Source organism: Microtus pennsylvanicus, chromosome 10 (genome assembly GCF_037038515.1).
Source record: "Microtus pennsylvanicus isolate mMicPen1 chromosome 10, mMicPen1.hap1, whole genome shotgun sequence".
Taxonomy (NCBI): Eukaryota; Metazoa; Chordata; class Mammalia; order Rodentia; family Cricetidae; genus Microtus; species Microtus pennsylvanicus.
Genome location: NC_134588.1, coordinates 107,882,364 through 107,902,253, shown reverse-complemented (window position 1 = coordinate 107,902,253; position 19,890 = coordinate 107,882,364). Strand labels below are relative to the sequence as shown.

Sequence of the window (19,890 nt, the reverse complement as noted above, 5' to 3'; positions counted from 1 at the left end):
GAAGCAAAAGGACAATAGCCATTCCATCTTCTTAAGATTCTCTCGGGTTAATGGGTGTGATGCAATTCTTGGTTGTCAACTTGACTACATCTGAAATTATCTAAAACCCAAGCAGCTGGGTACACTTGTGAGGAAGTTTTTATTGGTTAAATCCTCTGAAATGGGAAGGCTTGCTTTTAATCCAGGTCTTCTGAGGTGGGAAGATCTACCTTAAATCTGGACCACCTCTTCTGCTGGAAGTCTACGTAAGAGACGTGGAGGAAGCTCTCTGCTGGCTTGCTCTCGGTCTTCATCAGCATGGCAGCCTACTTCTTTGGGATTCTAGCATACACTGAAGACCAGCTGAGACATCCAGCCTTGTGAACTGAACTAGTAGATTCTCGAACCTCCCATTGGTAGACAGTCATTGTTCAACTAGCTAGAACAAGCCTACATGTCACCCTAACAAATCATGTGTGTGTGTGTGTGTGTGTGTGTGTGTGTGTGTGTGTAAAGTTAAGCTCATTCCAGGAAGATTGTCAACATTACAAAAACACCTACTTCCAAGTAACTTACCACATGATCTGATAAAACGAAAAAATGTGAATATATATCATATATATTCATATATATTCTCTCTATATATGATATATACGAATGAGAAGAGATTCAAAGGAGAAGTCACAGTAAAATCATCAGTCAAATCAACATCCTTTCAGCCAAGGGAAATATCTGGAGGAGGGCGACAGGGAGCCTGGAGGCTGAGGCCAGCCGAGGCAGCTGGGAAAGATCAATTGCTAGATAGGTTGGATCATTCTGCCAACGTGTGTGTGTGTGTGTGTGTGTGTTTGTATGAGTGTGTAAATGTATGGTGTAAGCACATTTGTGTGTGTGTTCATGTGCACGCAGGTGCCCAAGTACATACACACATACACTTGCCTGCGGAGGACTGAGGTTAGCATCCCTTCTCTTCTTCCCCCTTATGTTTAGTCAGAGTCTAGACTGGCTGTTCAGAGTCGGAGTAATCCTCCTGTCTCCACCCTCCAGCCCCAGCATTAATTACAGGTGTGCACACTATCAAGTCTGGCTTTCTATGTGGGTGCTGGGGATTCAAACGCATGTTTGGGCTGCAAACCTTTTACTCACTGAGCCATCCCCTCAGCTCCTGGGATGTTCAAAGTAACTATTTACTTGGGAAACAATAGCACATTTCTGTGCCAATGTCCACTACCCATGCCTGATGCTCATTCTTGTGTGACTCTTTAAACCCTTCTCCACATCTGGATGGCCACGCCTCACAACCCAGCATGAAAGGTTTAAGTGGAGGAGTGGGACTGTCAGAACTGTCTTAGAAGGGCTCTGCAGACCATGAGCGGCCACAGGAGAACATATCCCGGACACAACAGGATGCTCTGATGGCTGTCCTCACCGAAGGGCTACGATAACGCAAGGGCTGGTACGGGCAGGTCTGGTGAGCAGCTGGCTGCAGGTGTCAACAGCAGGAGAAAGGCCATCCTGTGAGGGACTGAGGCAGGCGCAGTTCCCAGGCAGCTGAGAGCTGGCTGATGGGGTGGAGAGCCTGACAAGGGAGACCCAAACATCAGGGGGTAAAAGCCACAGCCAAGAACACAAGGGCAGGGAGGCCTGACCCGGCACAGGGAAAGTGGTGTTTGAGGGCCCCAGGAGACCGCTTGGGCAGGCACAGAACGGGTTAGGATGCAGAAGCAAGGAAACAGCATGACCGTCAGTGGGAAATATTGAGTCAGTTCAGGAAACACCTGCTGCCTGACAGAGGCCCAGGCCTAGTGGGCTATAAATCTGAAGCACTGGAGGGAGGTGTCTGTCTGAGGTTGGATTCAGAGGAGCAAACACCATCTATAGGTGACTCATGACTTTCCTTTAACCCTTTCTCTCTGGGAACAGAAATAACGGCAAGAGCCGATCTTATGACCTGGGGACATGCCCAGATGTTACCACCTATCTCAGTTCTGTAAGGAAAGCAAGCTGCTTTGGTCATGAGCAGGAAGGCAAACCCGTCACCCTTTAATTAAAGCTAATAACTAATAGCCCATGCAGTGACACACACCTCTGAGCCCAGCACTCAATAGGCAGAGGCTGGCAGATCTCTGTTATTTGAAGTCAGCCTGGCCTATATGGCTAGTTCCAGGCCAGCCAGCACTACATAGAGAGACCCTGTCTCAAAAACAAACAAGTAAAATCAAACTAATAGCTAAGGTAGAGAAAACAGACCACTTGGTAAGTACTTGCCACTAAAGCATGAGGAGCTAGATTTGAACCCTTGAGCATAGGTAAAAAGCCAAGTGTGTCCCATAGATGGCGAGGTGATAAGGGGAGATGAAAGGATCCACAGACCTTCACAGCCAGTGTAGCCTACTTGGTCAAGTTTCAGGCCAGTAAGAAACCCTGCCTCAAACAAAGTGTAGAAGGTGCTCGAAGGATGGCAGTCCAGATGTTCCTCTGAGCTCCGCGCGTGTGTGTGTGCACGCGAATCTAGAGCTGAGCGCTGAAGGATGCTAGTGGCCTGTCCTCCTTGCACGAGGTGCAGGACAACAGTGAACAGGAGGGATACGGAGTTCTGAGATAACCTGCAAAAACCACTCAGCCAGCCTTGATTCTCTAGCGCTCCTAAACTGTAACTAGTCTGCGGCATCCCCAGTCACCGCATCTGCAAGGGTCGAAAAGGAGAGCAAACACGGTCATGCTTCTGAAGAATCGGGGCAAGGCAGAACCTTAGGGACACAACCCTTAGGGCTGGAGGCGCATAAAGCATGGTCCAGCAAGTCTGTGGCCCTGAGTTCAGATCCTTAGCACCCATGCAGATGCCCGGTGGGCGTGTCAGCCCATCCAATCCCAGCATGCCACAGACAGACAAGGATCCCTGGAGCAAGATGATTTGCTAGAATGGCAGACTGTTGCATTCTGGTTTCAGCTGAATGTTCCCGCTTTCATGCTATTGAGGAAACCTTCCCACATAAAGTTGAGCCTCTCAGAAACATACACACACCTATGCGCACACACACACACATACAAACATACACAGAATACATACACACTAACGTGCAAAGAAAAAATATTATTATCAACTTTGGATGGTATCTTACAGGTGTGATTTATTTCCACAAATGAATAAATAAAATGTGTAGAAGGAGCAGTGGGCCGCTTCCTGCCACCCAGCTCCCGGCCGCCTGGCTAGCTTATGCCCCAAAATAACAACACACAAACTGTATTCATTTAAACGCTGCTTGGCCCATTAGTTCTAGCCTCTTATTGGCTAGTTCTCACATCTTGATTAACCCATTTCTAATAATCTGTGTAGCACCATGAGGTGGTGGCTTATCGGGAAAGATTCAGCATGTCTGACCTGGCAGCTGGCTCCATCGCGTCTGCCCTGGAGAGGAGAGGCATGGCATCTGCGTAACTTCCCTTCTTCCCAGCATTCTGTTCTGTCTACTCCACCCACCTAAGGGCTGGCCTATCAAATGGTCAAGGCAGTTTCTTTATTAACCAATGAAATCAACACAAAACAGAAGACTCTCCCACATAAAAAATGTGTATAGGAACACAGATATGTTTAATCTTTTAAACTGGGGGTTAAAAAAGATAGCTCAATGGTTTAGAGCAATGGTTGCTCTAGTAGAGAACCTGGGTTTGATTCCCAGCACCCACATGGTAGCTAACAGCCATCAGTAACTCCACATTCTGGGGATCTGATGCCCTCTTCTGATCTCCGTGGGCACCTGGCATGCATGTGGTATACATACAAACATGAGAAAAACACTGAGACATATAAAATAATATAAATAAGCCTTTCAAAAATTAAATTCTAATCATCTACAGTCATTAACAAGATGTATTTGTCCTAGGACTATGGCTGCTCATTAGATAATAAGCAATAAATTCCAAAGCAGAATGTACTCCTAACCCTCAGGTCTGCATCTCAAAAAGGCGTTCATTCACTGAGTGTCTAATACCTTTTTAGAAATTAATTTAATTCCTCGTCTGCAAACCAGCACTAACAGCAGCATTGCTCCAGCTGCTCCTCGGAAGTCTCCACACAGAGATCGATCCCTTCTGAGAGGGTCCAGGAGGGATAGGCCTGGGAGGGCTGACAAAACAGTAAACTGAGTGTACATTGGATGGAACTTGCCAGAGCACAGAGTCAAGGTGTTAGGGGCCCACAAAGAAAAACATCCCTAGTACTGGAGAGGCTGAGGCCCAAGGGCTGTGTGTTTGCCGTCAGTCTGAGCTACAACCTGGGATATACCTACTCCATACGCCTGGTCCCCAGAGAGGAGAGGACCAGCAGCAGGGAAGGTGGGCTTAGCCGACAGGCTAGGCAGGCAGACAGGAACAGGGCACTCTGGGCGAGGACAGGAAGTAAGCCCAGCGCAGGGGAGGGCGGGAGTGCCAGTGTGGAAAGAGGGCAAAGCAGCGGATGAGGTGGGAAGGCGGCCCTGGGAGAGAAGCTTTGCCAGCCACAAGAGCAATGAGATGCCAACGGCTTTAGTACCTAAATAAAAACTTTTTATTATGCTTCCCCCAGTCCTGAAACAGTAGTTGAAGAACATGTGAGAGACGGCTCTTAACAGTCTTGGGACACGCTACCGCGTCACGGATGAAGCGAAGAGCAAGCTGGAATTACGCTAAAGAGGCCAGCTCGAAGGCCATGACTAGTGACTGTGGCTTGTGACAGGAAGTTTGAGGGAAAGGGTTAATTTCGGTGCTAAGAATGGCATGTCAGGAGACAAGCAAGCATAAAGTATGACATATATAATATTTTACATACATACATATAGATTACATACACATATATGTATGTATACATACGTGTGCACACACACATACACAAGCGCACACACACACACGCACGCAAGAGTGAACAAGTGAGAGACTACCACAGCAAGCCTGAGGACCAGGGCAGGTTAGATCTTTGCTCAGTCATTCTCAGAGTGCAGTTATTCAGGAAACGGGAGGCAGCAGCAACACACAGGAGCTCCTGGAAAAGGAAATTCTCAAGCTCACCCCAAAGCCGAGGAGAGCAAGGGGGATGGTACAGGAATTTCCATGTTTTCAGAAGCCCCCAGCTGATTAGTACCCTCTAGGGTTTCAGATTTATTGCCTCAGCTAACGGAGGAAAGTTGTATGGAAAAAAAGATAGCGAAAGAAAGGAACTTCTAAAGTGGAAATTTAGAATACGTAAGTTGAAATATACTGTGTAGACGCAAAACGTCTTCACACAGACCATAGAGCTGAGGAGCTCCCAATAATTCTCAATAATGAATAACATTTCTCTGAGCTAAAATCCCTATAAGTCAGAGCTTCTCTGCCATCCCAATGCTACAACCCTTTAACACAATTCCTCATGTGGTGGTGACCCCCAACCAACCAAAATTTAATTTCACTGCTACTTCATAACTCTAATTTTGCTACTCTTTTGAATAGTAATGTCTGTGTTTTCTGATGGTCTTAGGCGACCCCTGTGAAAAGGTCATTTGACCCCCAAAGGGGTCACGACCGACAGGTGGAATCTGCTGTAAGGCAAAGTAGATAGGCAGTGGTCCCCCAAAAGGCTCCCGAAGTTAGGACTGCAGCTACACACTAAGAAGGCAAATGTTACAAAAGTGAAGAAGGTATTTTAAGATTTATCTTACTTCTGTGTACATGTGTGTATACGCTCATCTGTATGGGTGTGCCACAGAAGTCAGAAGAGGGTGTCTGGTCCTTGGAAGCGGACATTCACAGAGGGTTGTGAGCCACCAGCCATGAGTGCTAAAAACCCAGGTCCTCTGCAAGAGCGGCAAGCGTTCTTAACCACTGAGCCATCCCCCAGCTCCCCAAAATGGTAATTTACTAACTGTAAGAGGCTGCGTCACCAGGCACTACCCCTTTCTGCTTTCCTCCTCACCAGCATCCTTTCTCCCTGTCGGAAGACAGCAAGCAATGGTGGGGCAGCCAGCTACAATACAAGATCTCTGACTACAAAGGTCCCCTGGGTCAGGCTGAGGGACTAGGCTCAAGAAGCAGTATTGACATGGGTCTAATTTAACTGCCTGAGGATGAACCTAAACTATCACATATCAAACTTCATATGTAAGGCTGATGTACTAATGACCGCCACAAACAAACGCATGGCAGATAGGGAAAGTAAGAAATGCAGGGAAGGGAAAGAAAGGGAAGAGAAGGGGAGGGAAGGGAAGAGGAGGACAGGGGAGGAGAGGGAAGGGCTGCGAAATCAATGCCCCATTTATAGCCCACCTCAGACTCAGCCAACCTCACATGCATACACAAGCTTCTCATAACATCCTTTAATTCAGAACTGTGAATAACATATTTTCATGTGTACATGCAAAAAGGCACTGTAGGCCTAAGAAGAATAAATTTCCTTTCTCCTCCCAACCATAAAAATCTTGGTGAAACATTTTTCTGGGCTTTGTCCTCCTGACCCTTCCCAGCCTGCGCGCAATTCCGCAGGTGGGGAATTTACCCAGATCTTTGTGGTCACAATCCATACTGCGCTAAGGACACACCTGTCCTCCTGACGATGCCTGAGTCCCTTTCTTCACGGGCTTCCTCCCAGGAAGTTGATAGGAAGATCAATGAGTTCATGTTTGCCAAATACTTCAGGGTTCTTGGATGAAAGGCAACATCAAAATTCAAGCCACCTGTGGCCGGCCTTGTTCTAGCGTAAGCTGACTCTGTGTTGGGGCTTCAAAGACGGAGCTGAAGGCTGCCGAGGAACGCCTTTGTGAGCAGCTAGTTTCTGCACCCTTGCTAAACACAGGCAGTGATCCCGACATCCTTTAATTAACCGGATCTCGGCATTCGAAATGCGAAGACCCCGCACAACACACTAGGCCCTTGTCACGGAGAAGAGCAGACAAACGAGGTCTTTTCCCTGCCTTCTTCCTGGGGTACTTCCTACCGCCTGGGGTACTGTGGACCTCCTTCAGCGTGAAGGGCTACATGCAGCTGCCAGCCCGCATGTTTGCTGTGAGCCAATAGTCTAAAGCAAAGTCAAGAACAAAGCTTATGTGTATGTTGGCACACATGTGAATTCAGGCTGCTGAGTTAACAAAGAACACATTCACGGCCACGTACGAGGCCGCCAACACACAGACACCATCCTGCCTTGGTCTTTCAGACTGTACACTATACAGCATCACACCGAAGTCGGAGAGATGCCCTGGCGAGCTGCCCCTTGCAGATGAAGAAGCTGACAGCAGAGCTGTGCTGGCTGGCGGGATGGTTCAGTGGGAGGATGCTGGCCGCCAACCTTGACAAAGTTTGATCCCTGGGACCCAAACAGTGAAAAAAGACCCAACCCAGACTTCCACAGGCATGCCCACACACATACACGCAATGTAAATAGAGGCGAAGGAAATTTTAAATGGCAGAGTTGGAATTCAAGTCTAGCTGTATTTCAATCACACACACACACTCCACAAGCGGTAGCAGCTATTAGCCCCGCCCATTTCTGGGACCATTCAATCAGCCCTTCTGAAGAGGAGGAGGGCAAATTAAATCCATTTACTCAGTCTCTCGGAGATCAGAAAGCTCATCTCAGACACGCTTCCTCCCTACTGAAGCGTTGGTGTCTGTTTCCCTCCTTCCTTAATTGGCTAATTAAGTATTTCATCTTATCTTTTCTCCTGCCTTACCTCCAACCAAGTGCCTAGCAGTGTTCCAAGGCCCAGGATGGACTTGAAAACCACACACAGCACTAGGTAACCAAGCAATGAGTAGTTCAAATGCAAGAATGTGACCAAATGCTTCTTCAAAAACGGCCAAGACGCATGTACAACGCATGGCTCTGGACCCCAGGTGAGCTCAATTTGCTAGGAAGGGGCTGATATTTGCAGCCCTGTTGGGGTTTAATCCATTTAGAAGGCATGTGTGCTATGGAATTCCTCAGGTCCAGACTTCTGCTGGTCCACAGGGAAGGAAGAACTCTCCTGAAAACTCCGAATTCTTCGTGGTGTTCCAATATGAAGACAGTCTCCCTAACTAGTATTTCTCTCTCAGGGGACCATGCAACATAACAAACACAAATGTGAATAACTGCATAACTGCACACATAAACGTGAATAACTGAGTGTGTGCATACCAACCAAGGGAGCCTGCACGGAGCCCTGAGACAGGCAGGGTAGGCCCTCTTGATGCACACTTCCCTCAGGCCCGCTGCCACCCCCTCCCCACCTTCCAGCTTCCAGACTTTCGATCAAAGAACTGCTTGATCACAGAAAGGCTGGGAGAGGATCTTGAATAAACACCCCCAAGTTGTAGGGAGCCACTTCCATGCACCAGCCTGAGGTACCTGAAGGCTGGGGATCTGGCATCTTGGCCAGGAGCAGCCACTAGGAATTGGGAGAACACCTCAGTCCAGGGAAACGTCCCACAGAAAGCCTCTCCTGCAGTGAGGAGCTTTTGCAGGCAGGATGTGCCCGACCTTCTCACAATTACGGAAGATTTCAGTTCCCATGGGTTCAGAAAAAGGAAAGGCAACTCCACGAAAGAAAAAATCAATGACTTAAAAGCAGCGACCAAGACACAGAGCCACTTCCTTGAACAGATTTGGCCACGTACAGGCGTGCCAGCCACGCACCCAGACCAGATAAGAGGACATCATATTATCCAGGGTCAGCTCAAGAGAGCTGTTAGGGAGCTGAGGACTGGGATGTGCGAAGCACTTGCCTGGCGAGCATAAGGCCCTGCCTGGGTTAGGTTCCCAGCACCAAAGGGGAAGCAAAGCAAGCTGTCACTTCTAAGAGCCAAGCTGTTCTGTCCACGCCCAAAGCTCTCTCAGGACAAGGCTTTGTAGCGGTGTGGGATGGTCCTCATTGGGATACTGAGATGGGGGGGGGGGTCAATTAACAACGAGCATACCTGTCACCCCACAGAACCGCCTAGGGGAGACATCAAGGAGAAGGAGTAGGTCCAAGGGGGAAGCTTTTGATCCCTGGAAGCTACTTGTGGTCACGGGAAGTGGGGAACAAACTTCCGGTTTCGTTTCTACTGGGGTGGGGGCGAACTATGCCAACAACACTGTACCAACTTGCCCATACATGCCCCTCTAGCCACCGGGTCCTTATCCAAGACTTTCTGCACCCCCCTTCCGCGCCCCTCACTTTGTCCAAGCTGTTCCGCCTTCTGGAATCAGTGTCCCAACCACTCCTCTGGTGAGCATCATTCCCTCGATGCAGGTAACCGCTTTCCTCCAGGGCCTGGCCTTCCCCGACTCTAGCAGAACTCTTCTCTCCCAGCACATGGTCCCATCCGCCCACGGGCTGCCTGCAGGGCGTTGCAGACTCTGGTAGTATGATCTCCTAGCAGAGGGGAAGCCTCAACAATGAGAGTTTATTGAATGAATGAGGGAGGGAATCCATTTCAAGAAATCAGTGTATTTTGTAAACTTCTGACCATCCATTCATCCAGCGGTTTGAACATAACTCGCCTCCAGCAGGACCCTGTAACAGCCAATCCCTGGACCTACTAAAGTCAAAACCCCCCAAATCTCCCCTAGTTGTACATGGGGATGGGGCGACAAGATCTGAGGGACAAGAACTGAGGCAAAGGGAGGTAGTGTCAGCGCACCTCATCGATTCCCCCAGAAAAAGTAGGGAACCCATTTGCAAAGATTGAAAACTAGAGTGAGGTCACGTGGGAAAATGAGCTATGTACTCTCGGAACCCGCAAAGTTCGAGGTGGAAATTTGGTCTGCGGTGATGGGGCCGCAAGTTTTCCTGGCGCGTCTGTCTGTCCGACTCAAGCAGGAGCCAAGGGATTCGAGAGTTTGGCAACACGGCTGGGGCATGGGGAAAGAGCACAAGGGACCCCCTCGCAAACCCAGTCCCCACAGGAGGCACAAAGGCAAGGTTAGGGCGCTGCGCTATGTTCCCCTGCTCGAAAGCGCGACAGCAACGTCCGCTCCCCAGTGCCCGAGAGATCTGGAGACCTCCAGCTGCCCTCTGCTCTTCCCGGGACTCTCTCCCTCTTCACACGCAGAAAAGAACCGCGAGTTAGAGGCAATGTCTTGGCTGAACCAGAGTCGCAGACCGATCTCCCCTTCCAGCCCACTCCCGGACGAGCGAGCGCCACACTCGAAGAGAAGCCCGGCGGCTGGCCACCTGGCGCCCCCACCGCGCACCCCGGCGTCCCCGGCGTCGAGCCCAAGTTGGCGCAGCCCCAGCATCTCCTCCCGCCCGGCTGGCTTACCTGCTTACATAGCCCGGGAGTGCCCCGGGTGCCGCGCCGTGACCATCGGGGAACCTAGGTCCTCACCACTGGCTTCCAGGAGCTGGCAGAGGAAGGGCACGGGGAGGGTTCCGCCGCGCCTGGAGCACGGGGGGGGGGGGGGGGAGAAAGGGCCAAGAACCTGAGCACCGCCGTCCCGCGCGAGGGGGCCGGGGCGATCAGAGAGGTGGGGCGCCGAAAGGGACCGCCAGCGGCCAAGAGGTGCCAGATGCTCCACGAGGACCTGCCCTGGGGACGAGATGGCTGAGCCGCAGAGCGCAGCGAGCTGGCCCGGACCCGCGGCCGCAACGCTGGGCAGCCGGGAGAAGTTGTGCAGAACTTGAGCCGCCGGGAGAGCCCGAGTGCCAGGAAGCGCGAGCGGCCGGGAGGGCGGAGGAAGGGGCCGGGTGGGAGGGGACGAGCAGGCGCCGCTGGCCGCGCTCCCCCGCCCCGGGCTGGGCTCCGCTGCTCTGGGGGCCTGGAGGCGGGGAGAGCGCCGGGTGCTCACTGGGCGGGCTAGGAATGCGGCGGCAGGGGAGGGCGCGCGCCAGCCTCGGGGACGCGCACCCAGCGCTGAAAAGTGGATCCCGGGCTCCCCCGCTGCGGGCGCACGGTCCCCGGGGACGTCACAGCGCTGGAATCCGAGGAATGCCGGGCTGCGGGAGCTCCTTCGGCTGACCGGGCAGAAGTCGTGCACTTTTAATGGGCTAGCTTTGGAGCGTGTCTTCCTTCCAAGGTGGGGGGCTGTGGACGGAAGCAAAGTGCCTGGAGAAAGATAGACTAGAAGTGGAGAGGGGGAGGCGACCCAAGTCAACCCAGCTGTGCGACGACGCTCCGGGGGCGGATGGGAAAGCGGAAAGGAAAGGACCGTCCCTCCTAGATTTCCGTAGGCAGCTAGGGGGTGGGACGCTGGAGCTAGAACAGGCCATGTATTTGGGGGAGGTCTTGCCCCCACCGCCCAGGGGACACAGGACAGGACAAAGTAGGGTGGCCTCCTTGAACAGGCAATCTAGGAGCCCTGCTCAGAATCCCAGGATCTCCAAGTAGTGAGCTAGACTTAGTACTGGTCCTCCCACCCCGCCCCCACGGCCAACCAGCCTTTGTGTGCTGGGAGTTGGAATATGTGGTTTTCCCGGTTTGTTCCATGCCACGGAGGGGCCCCACCCCGCCTGGGCACTGGGAGGGAACTGCCTTAGCACTTTCGGAGGTGGGGTTACTGAGGCGCAGCCAGTATAATGGAAAAAGCACTCAGCCAGGGAAGGGAACCTGTATTAGGCCCCACTGAGTTGCTGACCCAGTGGTTAACTCAGGAGGATCCCAGCCCCCCACCCCCTATCCTTGGTTTTGGTAGTTGGGAAATGAAAGGGTTTGCCTGTATTTCTGAAGTGTTTTTGCGTGTCTTGGCATCTGTTCCCTTTCTGAAGTCTCAGCCCAGTCCTTTCAAGGACCCTGAAGTTCTTGTCACAGAAGATAATGTCAAATCACTTCATTGTACACGTAAAGGACACAAAACTTCCAGGCCTTATTTCGTCCCAGTGGCCCGTGCCAGCGCTCTGGAGGCAGAGACAGGAAAATCACAAGTTGCAGGCTGGCCTGGACTACATAGCAAGACCCTACCTCAAAACAAGAAAGAAAATTACTAAGTCTTTTGTGCCCACCGCGTGATTCTACAATGCTTGGCTTCTGATCATTTGCCTGTATGCAGAAACAAGAATCAGAGAGGACCAGAGGGGAGGAAATGGGATGGATGGAAGGCAAAGAACTCAGACTCCGGAGGGTCAGCTTTTCAGAGTGTCAAAGATTGATCTCTGCAGGGGTCTGCTGAGTTTTCCACCAGTCTTCAGGAAGGACTTCACTTTGTGGCTGCCAGTGTGGGCAATACTCCTCACATGCATGCACACCATCACCGTGCCTCAGAGAAGGCTGAGGAAGCCGGAAGGAAGGATCTGTCTCACCAAGGAACACGCGCTGCTGAAATGGGATAAAGGACACAGCCTGCACAGAAGCTGCCCTTAGCCCCCAGACATTTGACTGAAACAGGACTGGGCTCAAGGATAAGATACCTAAAGGCTGTCAGTGCCGGCAGGGCTGGCAGTGTCCTTCTGGGGTACAGGAGGCCCCTAGGCATCTTTCACAGTGGAAAATAAGTGACACATGGATGTTGTGACTCCCAAGACACTCAAACGGCAGAGCACAGCCCCCGAGGCCACCGTGGTCTTAAAGAGAGAGTAAAGGATTTCCAGGCAGATACAAAAACTGGATCTTGCCTGTGACCAGCCATGTGACCCCGAGCAAGCCACTTACTGAGGCTTGAGTTTATTTTGTCAGTGGAGTGTGATGTAACATCAAGGACAGGGTTTGGTTGGACCAGCGGCATCATGGGTGCCACCCTGTCTGAGCTTGCTTGAGTGTCTCCTCCAGATGCAGGCATGTTTGTGGGGGAAGAAGCTGGGCAATTCCAGAGCTGGGAAGGCTGCCTTCATGCTGCCTTCAGACCAGCGTGGATGCGGGAGTCCAGTGAATGAGTGTCGCTGCGTTTGCAGCTGTCAGTAAAGCCAAGGCTTGGCACTAGCCCTATACACTTGTTTTTAATTTTAAACCAGTTTATTCATTCATAAAAGTAAAAGCCATTATTAATTTTAAGAACCTATGAAGTGTGACTGATTGGCTTTATGTTGGATCCAAGGAAGACAACACAAATAAGGATTGTTTCAGTTTTATACACACATACAGAGAGAAAGAGAGAGAGAGAGAGAGAGAGAGAGAGAGAGAGAGAGAGAGAGAGAAGCTGACTTTTTAGTGACTTGGAAGTTGTACTTTGGCGCTTGTGTGTGCTAGACATATGCTGACCTGCTGAGATTTAACTCTCCGTAAGGAGAAAACACAATGTGAACCCAAGGGAGTCCCTCAGTATATAGAGCTCGTGTGCCCAGTAATGGGAGAAGTTTGGGAAATCTGGCATGTTGCCTTCCGTTCATCATCCCTGCACTCAGGAAGCTGAGTCAGGACAACCTCTATGAATTCAGGGCCAGTGAATTCAAAGCCAACCTGGGCTATGTAGATCCTGTCTCAAAAGAACAAACAAACAAAAAAGCAGAGTGCTTGGTGCATGATCATGAGGAGCTGAGTTCAGATCCTAGCTCTCGTCATGGATGGCTGTGGTTTCACCTGTGCCTGTAACCCAGCACTGCTGGAAGCAGGGGGATGACTGGGACTTTACTGACTGCAGCCTGTCCAACAAGGGAACAAAACCCTCCTGAGCTCCATGGGCTGCAGTGCAGGGAGAGACCCAGCCTCAAAAGAATAAGGTAGAGGATTCCCAGTGCCTACCTCTGGGCTCTTCGCATGCACCACACACATACACCACACCATGCTCACACTCTCACACACACACACGTGCTCACTCACACATTCATACAATGCTCACACACACATGCTTACACACACATACACATACTCACACACATACAATGCTCACTCACACACACATGCTTACACACACATACACATACAATGCTCACTCACACACACATGCTTACACACACATACACATACTCACACACATGCTTACACACACATACACGTGCTCACACATACATACAATGCTCACTCACACACACACGTGCTCACTCACACACACATACACGTGCTCACTCACACACATGCTTACACACACATACACATACTCACACACATACAATGCTCACACACATACACGTGCTCACTCACACACACACATACTCACACACATACAATGCTCACACACATACACGTGCTCACTTACACTCATGCACATACTTACACCTACACTGCTCACATACACATGCTCACTCATACACACATACATGTGCTCACTCACACATATACACATACTCGCACACATGGTCACTCACACACATACACATGCTCATTCACACACACATACATGTGCTCACTCACACATATACATATTCTCACTCAGACACCACACACAAACACATGCTCACTTACATACACAATGCTCACTCATACACACATACATGAGCTCACTCGCACACATGGTCACTCACTCACAAACACGTGCTCACTCACACATACAAAGAATACAACTTGAAGTAACTAAAGAAACCAAATACATTCTCCCTCCCCTCTTTGTGTCCCTGCGTAAGCAAACATGCCATTAGGTAAATCCGCACTCTGCCGTCTCCTCAGGGTGCATGAGCTTCAAGGGACCTACAGCAATGCATTTCGTGTTTGCTTTAAAGATTTACAGTTTTAGGAACTCATGGACATTAACTTGTTCAGAGTAATCCATCTCCTTGTTCAAAGCTTGGCTCTGACTATAAATACAGGATGCCGAGCAGAACCTCAGACCCTGCATGATTCCGCCCACCTCCCTTATGTTCTACTCATTAATGGATTGCTTTAACACCTCCAGAGACACCGGTGTCCCTGAAAACAGAGCACGTTCTGAGTGTATGTGAGCGGGTGTGTGTGTGTGTGTGTGTGTGTGTCTCAGGCAGAAAGGCACTTCATGGAGAGCTGTGTTTGGTTCCAGCAGTCATGCAAACAGGCAGCTATGGTGGCGCTCACCTGCAGTCCCACCACGGCAGAGGCTGACACAGGAAGATTCCACTTGTCAAATCAGTGAGTCCCAGGCTCAATGAGAGACCACCTCAAAGAATAAGGGGGAGAGACCAGGCGGTGGCGTCACATGTCTTTAATCCCAGAACTCGGGAGACAGAGGCAGGCGGATCTCTGTGAGCCTAGTCTACAAGAGCTAGTTCCAGGACAGGCTCCAAAGCTACAGAGAAACCCTGTCTCATAAATAAATAAATAATAAATAAACAAATAAAATAAATGGGGTGGAGAGTGACCGAGGAAGAAAGCTGCTGCCAACCTCTGGCTCCCATGAGTGCATGCACCCATACACTTGCACACACACAATACACACCCCAACTTTTCTAAAACTGGAGAGTACGCTGGCTTTATTTGAAAAGTTCTGATGATCTTTAGGGGATGCATAAACATTTCAAAGTTATACAGAGGAGGGCTCTTTTCTTTTTGCTCATGGAGATGGACATCTGTGCACACGTGTCGTTGTGTAGTGAGCACACGTGTCACCATGTATCATATTTTAGACTGGATGAACTGCACTACAACCCAAATTCAGTAAAAAGCACAAAACTTAAGGTATATGTAGCTCAAACACCTCTCACACATGTGACTTCGACCCAGGTCAAGGTAAAGTGTCTGCCACTGCAGAAAATGCCCTTGGGCCAACTTCCCAGCCACTGTGCCCCCTCTGGGCTGACTTCTGCTTAGTGCAAAAGTCTTGTTAGTCCTAGGACTTCACACCATGGACTGACGTGGTGTTCACACATAATCTCTGTGGGGAAGCTGGCTCCTTCGGCTCACTGTGTGTCAGGAGTTCCTCTCCCTGCACAGCAGAATACATGCCGTGGTGTGAACGGCACCAGGCCGTGTGTGAAAAGTACCATGCCGTTGTTTGCCCATTCTGTTGATCTAATGGACAGGAGTCTTTCAGGAAACACTGTGCTTGGGTTGCAGGTCAGAGCCGCTGGCATACGGCAAAAATATACGATAAGCCGAGACTCTTGATACCTGTGAAAAGTACTAACTACAGACTGGCAGAGCTGGACGATGGTCCGTTCAATAAAGTTCTTGCCTTGTGAGCATGAGGCCCTGAGTTCAAAACCCAGAACCCATGTGTTTTTTTTTTTCATTTTTGTTTTCAAAAAAAAAACCTGGCAGGCATGATGGCACACACTTGTAACCCCAGCACTGGGGAGGCACAGACAAGTGGATTGATTCCTGGGGCTTTCTCAGCAAGCTCCAGGCCACACAGACCCTGTCTCAAAATCAGAACAAACAGTGCTCAGGGTTATTCACATGCATACGAATACAAGTGCAGCCCTCCCCACATACACACCCAGAAGACCGTGTTGCCTGTGCAGTGTGCCCTCTTACTCGCTTCCCTGTTGCTGTGATAAAAGGCCCTCAGGAGAACCACTTAAAATGGGGAGGGAAGGGTCCTTTGGCTCACAGTTCCAGTGTGTCATGGTGGGGAAGTCAGAGAGGCTAGAGCCTTAAAGGAGCCACTCACGTTGTGTCTTCCACCAAGAGGCAGGGAGATAAGTGGGTGCACCTTTGCTAGGCAGCTCCCTTTCTCCGTTTAGTCAGGGAATGGCGCCACCCACAGTGGGCAAGTCTTCCCACTCCAGTTAACTGTCCAGAAAACTCCCCAACAGGCATTCTCGGAGGCCCTTCTCCCAGGATTCTAGACCCTCTCAAGATGATCTCACAAGATGAATGAAACCAAGTGAGGAAACTGGAAAGTGAACTTCTGGTTATCTGGAGGTTTTGTTTGATTGTGTGTGAAGAACTGTCACATACAACCACACATGGTTCACAGTTCTATTCCAGAAGCCAACATAGACTACACACAGTATGCGTGACAATCCCAGAGGTTGTGCCACAGTGGATGAGAGCCAATGACTTCCGCCTTTAGAGATGGCTTCCTAGCAACTGTTCTCAGAAAACCATTGCCGACACAGGAGACAGAAATCCCTCCTTCTCCTGGGGCATCTTCGAGGGCTTTCCATTTGCCAACGATGGTCGGCCTATGATGTTAACCTTTTCTCTAGATCAGCTTGTCCAGGAAGTCACACTGTCCACAATCATTGGCAAAGTTGTGCAGACACAGGTTTATTGCTATGTGAAGTGTCACCTCCACAGGCTTATATATTGGCATACTTACTGCCCAGCTGGTGGCAATGTTTATCAGGTTGTACAACCTTTGGAATGTAGGTCCTCACTGCAGGAAGTGGGTAATTGGGGGTAGAACTTGAGAGTCACCCCCAGTTCTCTGTGCTTTCTGGGGTAATATAACCATCGGTTACTGCATGCTTCTTCTTCCTCTGCCACGAACAGCAGCCATGCTGGATATTCCCAAAATGGACACTTCCTCTGAACTGTGGGTGAAGGTCAACCCTCCTTTCCTAAAGTTGCTGCAGCCAGGAATTGCCAGAGAAGCAAGGAAAAGCGACGGACACACAGAGGTGGGGTGAAATTAGACAGCGTGTGTTCAGTATCCTCTCCCATCCACTTCTCATGGAAGCTGAGCGCCTGGTCCCCTCTTGTCACACATGCTTCCCTCTCATTCTTAGGTCTCAGAACTCGTTCCAGAAGCTCCCACCACCTCTCTGTCTCATTTCTCTTTTTCTTGCCCATGTCTCATGAAGCCTCGCTATTTTCCAAAGGGACTGTCACTTAGTTTGAAGCACTGGAGAGAGGCCCTATTCTGTGCATGCCAACCCAGCCCTTGTATAGATGTGATATTTCTCTTACATCCTTCTGGAGAGAATGTCAAAGATGTTTGGGATGTAGATTTTTGAGCTGAAAAGCACAGATGGAGTCATCCTCCTGTCTGGGTGCTGGGCTGGCTCCTCAGGCGTCTGGAGATGACCGTGTATGCAAGGATATCAGTGTCTGAACATCAAAAGGCAGCCTCACCATAGGCAACAGCACTGAGTTTTTCCAATAAAAATGTACAAGATTCAGCTAATTGTTTACTTTTTAGAATTCCAATAACAGTAATATATGCATAATAGACCAAAACCATGCATTTATTGTTGTTGCTATTGTTATTACACACCTTAGTGACACTACCAGAAAGATTTAAAAGAAATATCACCTAGGCACAATGAAGTATTTCAGCCTATGCATTTGTATATATTGTTACTATTCTCCACTAATTTTACCTTAGGCCACACACACTGACTAACTCCATTGTGTAAGCTTCTTCATCATCTGCTGACTTTCCAGCCCCATAGGCTCCAGCTTTGCCTTCCAGCCCTCCTGTGGTTGGCAGAAATAGCCAACGGCTCTTCCAACACACACCTTACCTGTCTCCGTGCTCTGTCACTGTGTCCTTGCAGGAGGGGCATGTTGTCAACGACGAGCTTACCCTGCCTGCCGCAGAAACACATCCGTTATCCAGAGAGGGTCCTTCACACCTGAGAGCGCTTCTACAAGACAGTCTTAGTTTTCACTTCATCATTTGACTGTCATCATGGAATAATCACCTTAAAATGGAACCCATAGTTACTTACATCCGTGGTTAAAAGATCTGGTAGGCAAAAGAAATGGATTCAGTATATTTACAAAGATCAAAAGCCTATTTCATTTTTTTGTTGTTTGTTTTCAGTTTTGTTTTGGACAGTGCCTTCCTAAGTAGCTCTTGGTGGCCTGGACTCCCCACGTAAAACAGATTGGCAAACTCACTTTTCTCTGCCCTTCAAGTGCTGGGATTAAAGGTGTGTGCTACCATGTTCAATTCCTATCTCAAGTCTTTATTGGGGGGAAAAAGAACATGCCATGGAACTCATGTCAGAGAAGGGTGGGGACCTGCTCAGTGCTCAGTGCTTACCCAGTATACAAATTAGATCCTAGGTACTGCAAAAGGAAGGGAAGAAAAAAGAGGGAAGGAAAATGGAGGCCAGAGACCCATAGGAACTCTGCTTTTCTCTTTGGCTACGAATGCCATCTTCTATTTTTGACCATACCCAGCCCCATCCCCCAAAGAAAAGTCCACATTTCTCAAGCCTCAGTTTCCTCACCTCTAAGAGGGGAATACCACAGTGTGTACTCACTGGGTTGCACTGGTAACTCGCTCATCAGCGTGTGGAAAGCCCTCAGGAGCACACCTGGTTCTCGGTCTATCACCTAATATCATCACCAACCTAATTATGCCTTTACAAAATGGACAGGAACCAAATCTCACAACTGCATTCCCAACAGAAGAATCAGGCTGAGTCATCAGCCCAGAGTGGGAAGGAAGGCTCTCATAAACAGGAGTGAGACCTGAGACCTGGGAGATCTGAGACCACGCCCATACAGGAAAGAGCCGCGTTAGCAAAAGCAAAGGCTTAGGGATCTCTCTGTTCATCTAAGTCCATCCCACGACCTGGCCAGACCTGGCTTTTCACTCCAGCAAAGGCAGTGTCACTAGGCTGGAGAGCTGCAGAGAGGAATAAGGAGGCCAGTGACCACTGAACGCTTCCATGCTGTAGGGACAGGGATGGTGCCATGCATACGTGCTCTAAAATAGCTCTCTGTAACAGTATTCACAGGCTATGGAGTGAGCTGTGCCCCTCCCAGATTCCTGTATTGAAGCCTTTAATCCCCAATAAGACTTATTTAGTTCTATCCTTTAGGAAGATGATTAAGGTTAAGTGGAGGTCAGAAGACTAGGGCCCTGAGTCAGAGGGACTCACTGTCTTTACAAAAGGTGATTTTCTTGTATCCTCATGGAGGGAAGACAGGCAAGGACATCAGAAGAGGTGCCACCTGAGAAGCAAGGGGAGGACTTTCCAGAAATGAGCACTAGTAGCAGGATGGTGTGTGTGTGTGTGTGTGTGTGTGTGTGTGTGTGTGTGTGTGTGCGTGTGTGTTAGTATGCATGTGCCATGCACATATGCATGAATGTGAGGGCTAGACAGTAGAATTAGGATAGTAGGTATCTTCCTGATCAGCCTAATATTTCTGAAGACAGGAATTTTGTTGTTGTTATTGTTGTTGTTGTTGTTATTTGATACAGGGTTTCCCAGTACGGTCCTGGCTATTGCTCTATAGGCCAGTCTGGCCTTGAACTCCGAA

The 19,890-nt window shown here is 49.6% G+C and overlaps 1 protein-coding gene across 1 annotated transcript in view; it reads right to left on the bottom strand.

The window, feature by feature from the left end:
* Positions 1-10,622, bottom strand: part of Ptpn14 (protein tyrosine phosphatase non-receptor type 14) — a 138,510-nt gene extending 127,888 nt beyond the window's left edge. Inside the window, exon 1 of the mRNA XM_075989447.1 lies at positions 10,213-10,622. The gene's annotated coding sequence lies outside the window, so the exon portion shown is untranslated. The remainder of the gene's footprint in view (positions 1-10,212) is intronic.
* Positions 10,623-19,890: the final 9,268 nt, after the last annotated feature.